Consider the following 7,947-nt stretch of genomic DNA (forward strand, 5'->3'; position numbering starts at 1 on the left):
TATATTGCAAGAACCACAGGCTGCAAATCATATCAGGCTTGACAGAATTCTCAAATATAATAGAAAAAAATTATTTGTGATATATCATTAATTATGCTAATAGCATCAGCCCAAAAAAAACAAAACCTTCCCATTTCACTGGTCCATTCATTCCAAATGTTTGTCTAGTTCTGCCTTGAATTTATTTAAGCTATCAACTTCCAGAACAACAGATGTAAGTTCGTTCCAGTAATCAACTACCTGCTGGCTAAAGGCAAACTTCCACACACCTATTCTATAACTGCTTTCCTCTTTTTGAATCTATGCTCCCTCAGGTTTGTAATCTGAGCAAGAGGAAGAATCCCATCAGCATTAAGCCTTCTCAATCCATTCAAGGTCTTGTACATCTCAATCAGATCACCTCGCAGGTGCCTAGTCTCCAGAAGCTGCAATTTGCAGAACTTAAGCCTTTGTTCCATTCATCAGTCTTGTTGCCCTTCTCTGTACTCATTCTAGCAACTCTACATCCTTCCTAAAATGAAGCTTCCAGACCTGTATGTAGTATTCAAGGTGTGGCCTGACCATTGCCTTATACAAGGGGATGATAATCACCTCCTTATCCATGCTCGCAAAATTAATATCATTGACAAGAACCCATTGACCTATTCTGACAGCCTGTCTGCACTGCTCAGAAAACTTCACATCTGACTGCACAATTACTCCCAGGTCTCTTTCATTCTCCACTACCCTGAGTGTAACACCAAATAGTTGGTACATCTCTCTCTGGGGTTACTGCTACCCATATGCAGTACTTTGCATTTGTCAATGTTAAACTTCATTTGCCACCTCTCAGCCCATCTGCTCAACTTTTCCAGATTGCAGCAGCAGTACTGTCATTCATGTAATTAACAACCCTGCCAACCTTTGTATCATTTGCAAACTTTGACATTAAGCTTGATATGCCTTCATCAATATCATTGATAAATGTACAAAACAACAATGGGCTGATCCATGAGGGACACCACTAATAACATTAGGCCACTTAGAGCAGTACCCATTGACCACCACTCCTGTCTTCTCCCACTCACAACCATCCTTTTAGTCACTGTAGCAACTTGCCCGTAATGCCATACTGCTCCAATTTGTACAGGTAGTCTTCCATGTGCAACAGTATCAAAAGCTTTCCTGAAATCCAAGTATATGATATCAAATTATTTTTTGCATCCAGTTCCTTTGTGACCACATCGTGGTATCCAATCAAATTGGTCAGATAAGACTTCCCCTTGACAAACCCATTCTGTGTCTGAATTATTGCTGCTGTCTTGTCTAAATGATCGTGCAATGCTTTTTTTAACCAGTGACTAATGGCTCTATTAGCCATTAGTCACTGGTTAAAAATAATGACTCCATTATTTTCCCTGGAACAGAAATCAAACTACCAGGTCTGTAATTACTTGTGTCACCCTTTGTGAATTGGAGATACATTTGCACATCTCCAGTCTGCAGGGACTTCCCCCAAGTCCAAGGATGCTCTCATAATTATGGCTAAGGGTTTGCTTACTTCCTTTGTATATAACTGGATAATATAATTTTAATATAACTGGATAGATCCCATCCAGCCCAGGTGCCTTTCTTATGTTTAACTTCAACAATTTCTCCTCCACTTTGCTCTTAGTTATTAGAGTTAGAGTTTGATAAACTTCTGGCATTCCCCTCCTTGAATATCTCCTTGTGTGTGAATGTAGATGCAAAATATTCATTTAGTTCGGCAGCTATCTGAGAATGATCATCTACAGATCATCTACAGTCAAATCAAGTGGACCAATCTGATTCATCCCCTTCCTTTTAGAGTTTATATAAGTAAAGAAGTCTTTGCTGTTTTTCTTTGCATCCTTTGCCAAAGATTTTGCATAATCTGCCTTCGCTTGTCTAACCTTCTTTTTGACATGATTACAGACTAGCTTGTATCTACCATAGGCTTCTGTGTCACCTGACAATTTATGTGCATCCCATGCATTTTTCTTCCCTGCTACAAGCCTCATAAGTTCATCTGACATCCATTTGGGCCTGATCCTAGAGCAGTATTCTTTAGTTGGAACAAAAAGCCTAGTAGCTTCCAAGATTACTTTCTTGAATGTTTCCCATTTAGAATTTGCTGTTGGTAACATCATCAGTTGGTCCCACTTTATGGAACCTAAAAAATCTCTGAGACCATTGTAGGTGCCTTTATGAAAGCAAAAACCCTTCCCTTTACCCCTGATAGTAGTTACATCTTTAAGTAAATCCCACATCAGTACACTGTGATCACTGCTACCTAGTGGTTCCTTTATCTGTAAATTCTTAATGCATGAATAATCACTGCTGATAATTAATCATTAGGCCTATAACAAACTTCTACCCTCATTTTTGCTTTCGCAGTGCTTATGTCCCACCAAACTGACTATTGCACTGCCCATCTATGTTAACTGGATACACTTCCTTAGATTTTGTGTGTTTCTTAACTAACAGCATAATTTCTCCTCCCTTCCTAACCTTTCTGTACACATTGTACTCCCCAAATTCCAATTCTGCATCCCTTATATCTGAGTGGCACCAAGTCTCTGATATCGCAACAACATCCATCTTGAATGTCCCATTGCAGACACTGTCAAATTTAATCCTAACTCGCGACTTTTTTTCAGCATTGACCTGTACTTGCTTAGTAAATCCGCAGATCTCCTACATTTAATGTCATTAGTGCCACCGTATACAGCGATATCCCCTTTTGTGCCCTTAAAAGATGATATCTGCTCTACAACACATCAACTTTTGCCCCTGGCAGATATACTCTGGTCCTATTCCACCTATCTTTTTTGCACAATATATTTCCTGTTTTCCTGACAATTGAGTCACCAACAATAACTCCTGTAGGGCCAGTGCATTCTTCCCTGGAGGTTGCTGCTGTGTTGCCTGGTGCATAAGAGTGTGCTCTGGTGTTGAGTTGGGCAGCTGAGAACTTGATGAGCTGCCATTTTAATTCCTTTGAGGGTATCTACCCAACTCTTCATAGATGCCATCAGAATGCTGAGTTGGCACCTGATTTCTTCACATTCTCTGCACCTAGCACAAACAAAGACATCCTCCATGGCTAGATCAGGTCCTGTTCGAGAGAGAGTGAGATCCGCAAGCATGTCGCATTTTGCACATTTTTTTTAGATTGTGATGCATTGGAGAACTGTCCCCTACAGTTCTCCCGCAAATCACAGCACTTTTGGTACTTTATGCAAGTTGCTTTGCTGCTCTAGTCCGGGGCATCATTTTCGTTTAAATACAATCTACTTAACAATAAAAAATAAAAGGATTTATAAATTTAATTGATTAATTGCCAATACTATACTAAGCTAATAGATTCCTACTACAGTTCTACGTATTACGCTATCTAGTTTTTACGTTGTGCCTTACGCTATCTAGTTCGAGATATACACAATGCTATTCTGTATCGATATTACACAATGGCAGCAAGTTTTACTGATACTAAGTAATAACCCTCAAAATCTCTAAGATCAAAAACTAAGTATTGTAACTAGGAATATAAAGCTATTTCTAGAAAATAAATTAATATTCCAATTTAGTTAATAAAATGGTAAAAATTTAAGAAAAACTTCTTTATTTGCTGGATCCGTAAGAACTTCGCCCGCACCGAGCTAATCTCAGTCCCACTGTCCCATATATTTTCTTACGAGAAAATAATTATATGAAACAAACAGACTTTTTTTAACCCTCAGTCACTCACATCCTGAATGGAACAAACAAACCTTATGTGGCATCTGTCATATCTTTTCTTTTTTTAATCCTTTAGCTGGTGCATACCTGAAAGTCACACCATCTGTCGCGTGTGAGTCCTACATGATACCATGCAGATATTTGGAATAAAAGCGATAAATGATTTAAAATTAGACACTTCTTAATGTATTCATTACCTTGACAAAAAAAAAAAAATAAATAAATAAAATAAAATTTCTGTTTATACTCCAGGACGACCACATGGTCAGAGGGGTTCAGAGAATACGAGAAGCAGCACTGTATTAAGCTTTGTTTGTTTGTTTGATTTTTAGGAGCATTAGCAGCTAAGGTCATATTGCTCCGGGGATATGCGGTCATTCCCTGACCTTTCCACATCCTCCATATTTGGTGGTCACGGGCTTGAACCCCGGTCTAATCAAGAAGCGTGTGCTGCGCAATGCTGCTACTGCCCACCTGGCTACGGATGTATTAAGAGCAGTCACGGGTTTGAACCCTGGTCACTCAAAGCATGTGTACTTATGCATCCTCATGCCTGACCATGCAGCTACAAAATAATATAAATATAACCACAGACACATAAATGTACATAAAAATCACACATACAGAGTTATCTTGTAGAATATCTTTTAAGCATATGTAACAAAAATATATTCTTAAAAGTTTAAGAATAAAACAAAAAGTTTTTCAATATATGCTTTGTGCAAAAATAGTTTTTGAAAATTAAAAGAATAAAAAAAAAATTAAGGAATTTGAGAGGCACATTTATAATTCCACCACTTTTCTATGATTGATTAAATTTCTACAATCAAGCACATAATGTATGTGAATCAGATCACAAATAAGTCAATAATAAATTTGCAAATGAAACTGATAATACTGCATGATAATGCACTAATAAAGGTTTGCTATTTTATTTTTTAGTATTGTGGACAATAATGATGGCTGTACAAAGAATTTGAAGTGCCAGTTCATATGGAAATTGTGTTGTATCAGTGGCCCATTGGTAACTGCTGTATTTGGCATGCCAAGCTGTACTAGTTGAGCACTAATACTAAAAAAAAATGGCAAGACTTATACAAAGGGTACTAGGAAAGTTTTGCAATATGACACAACAATGAATCACAGGAAGCTGCTTGTTGCTGCATGTTGAGACATGGTCATACGTGCATAGTAGCCGCCGCGCCAAGTCGATGGGCTCAGTTATTCATTAGTAGTGAGAGTGTAAAGTGCTTGCGATGGCATCGTGGTCACGAAATGAGATAAGGACAGTTTTGCGGTATAATTTCGTGCGTGGTTTAACCATAGACCAGTGCTTAGAAGAAATGACTCTTGCACTAGATGATGATTGTCCACATCGTACAACGATATTCAAGTGGTATAGAGAATTCCAAAGGGGAAATTTCACTCTGGAGGATTCTGAGAGGCCGGGAAGGCCACGAACGTCAGTTACGGAGGAAAACGTTACTGCTGTGAGGAAAATGCTTGACGAAAACAGGCGAGTGACCTACCAACAGATAGAGGATACTTTGGGCCTAAATGCACCAGCAATTCGTTCGATTCTGCAAGATCATTTGCACGTGAAGAAACTTTGTTCTCTCTGGGTGCCGCATCAACTGACTGAAGAGCAGATGACACGACGTGTGACTTGGTGCCGGGAGATGTTAAAAAAGTTTGATAAGGGACAATCTCGGTATGTGAACAATATCGTGACAGGTGATGAGACTTGGCTGTACTATTACGATCTGCCGACCAAGGCTCAAAACAAAGTTTGGGTCTTTGATGATGACGACACACCCGTAATTGTCAGAAAATCCCGATCTGTAAAGAAGAAAATGATAGCTGTATTTTTCAAATCGAGTGGAATTGTGGAACGTGTCGTTTTGGACACGCAGAAGACAGTCACAGCTAAGTGGTATACTGAACAATGCCTGCCTAAAGTCATTGGATCTATGAAGAACCTGCGGCCAAAGTCAAGAATGGACACCTGGTACCTCCATCACGATAATGCTCCAGTCACTGCGGCAAAGCCTGCACCGAATATTTGACCACGACAGGACTGAAACTTCTCGAGCACCCTCCCTACAGTCCAGACCTTGCTCCCTGCGACTTTGCACTGTTCCTGCATGTGAAAATGAAGCTAAAAGGGAGGCGGTTTTCCAGTGATGAGGACCTTCTACGGGCTTGGGCCAACGAGTGTGCTTTACTCCCTAGTAAAACTTGGCAGAACTGGTTTAAAGATTGGTTTCGGAGGATGGAGAGGTGTATTGAATGTAGAGGAAATTACTTTGAAAAAATTAAATAAACAAAGCTGTATTGCAAAACTTTCCTAGTACCCTTTGTAACAATTAAAATAGGGATTCCACTTACACAACCAACTGCACCACCAACAGCAGTTGACCAAAAATTTGTAATTTGAATTATGTTATCTGCCAGCAAATTATAATCCAACTAACACACTTCAAACTGAAACAATGACATGTAATATATAAAATCAAAACCAAAAATAAAGAGAATTAATTTTTGGATCTGTAACGTTCGTTTTTATTACAAACGTGTTTTCAACAAATGTTTAAGCCTATTATTAAATGAACCAGTAGGCATGCAAAGAATGCCTAAAACTTAGATCTGAATTTTTTTAAAGACATGCTTCTTAAATTCCAACAAAATCAGGTTGAAAGTCAAAACTATATTAAAGGAATATTAAATTTAATTCATGACTTTTATGACAATTTAAATTTTTAAGTTGTTTTCTTTTTTTTTGGCATTTTGTGTACACCGGGTCTGTGGCCTCCAGTTGAATAGCAAATTGATAATGTGGCTCTTTCAATATGGAAGGTTTCATCTAATATACTTCACTGAACTATAAAAGGCCAACAATTTTTGTTCCTAAGATGCATTTAGTTCATTAGTATATATTGTAGTACTAGTATTATTTTGAAGGGACACCCAGTTTTCACTTGTTGTTTCAAATCCTTCAAATAAAATATACTGTGTATGCCAAACTCATTGTAAGACACTTTAGGGTGATGTCAGTTTCAACTTGAATACTTGAACTTTTTATTGTTCTTGTGTCACAGCCAACCCAGATGAAGCTAACTAAAAGAACCTGCCAAGAACAGGCTGATCTTTTCCTATTAATAATTCAGCAGCTAGCTCTATGCAGAGGTTGAAGTTTTGACAACAAAATGAAACATCAGATTCTTTTTGTTTCAACTTAATTCACAAGAGTGATATCACTGGGTATTCCTCAAGTACTGTTTTTACTTTCACTCTGTAACACTGCATTAGAATTGATGAAATACTGCCATAAAAAAATAAAGTAACAATTATAGTCTCACTTTTGGCACACTTTATGCAAAGTGTCCCTGTTTGTGTAGCAATGATTTACCCATAAACGTACTGCTGAAAATAGCACCAGCCATTTGTTGAATGACACTGACCTCACTTAGATCTGAATTTTTACTTGTTTTCTTTCTTGTAATTTGCTATAACTGAAGCAAACTTCCTTTTAAAGGACACTGCTGCCGATTCATCTTCAGAAAGTTTCTCCCCTTGAATATCTAGTTCACTTATACCATGTCTCAATTTAAAGTTTGCAAGAATAATTCTTACCACTTTCTGTGCTAATGTAGGCCATGTGCAGTGACAAATAAATCTGATACCCATGTGGATATCAGACGTTTTGAATCACTCAGTTTATTTCTGGTAGACAAGATTGTCCTTATGTGCTGTTCATTTTATTTGAAAGTTATTGTGTTTCAGGAAAGGATTCGAGTCTGGAAATGACCCTATGATTATTAAAACATCATTTAAGTTCCCCCAAAAAAATTAACTACTGTAACTATTTACTTTAAAGTAGGTATAATATTAACTATAAGTAAAAAAATTTTCAGAAATACAGTAGAGCATCAGTTATCCGGAATAACAGATGCCAGACCTCTTTCAGATAGCCAAATTTTCCGGATAATCGAACATAAGGTAAGGTTAAATAAATTTAATGTTACCTTATGATTAAATTAAATAATAAAAAAAAAAATTATAAACCAATCTCAGAAAATAAAAACATCCATCCAGGCATTTTTATGATTTTTATACAAAACAGGAAAATTAGAAAGATTTTTAAATGCTCTTGGTTTTTCTGACTTACCAATCACAAGCATACAATCTGTGCACCCAGTAGCATTT

The sequence above is a fragment of the Mastigoproctus giganteus genome, chromosome 8 (genome assembly GCF_048544385.1).
Source record: "Mastigoproctus giganteus isolate SK-2022 chromosome 8, ASM4854438v1, whole genome shotgun sequence".
Lineage (NCBI taxonomy): Eukaryota > Metazoa > Arthropoda > Arachnida > Uropygi > Thelyphonidae > Mastigoproctus > Mastigoproctus giganteus.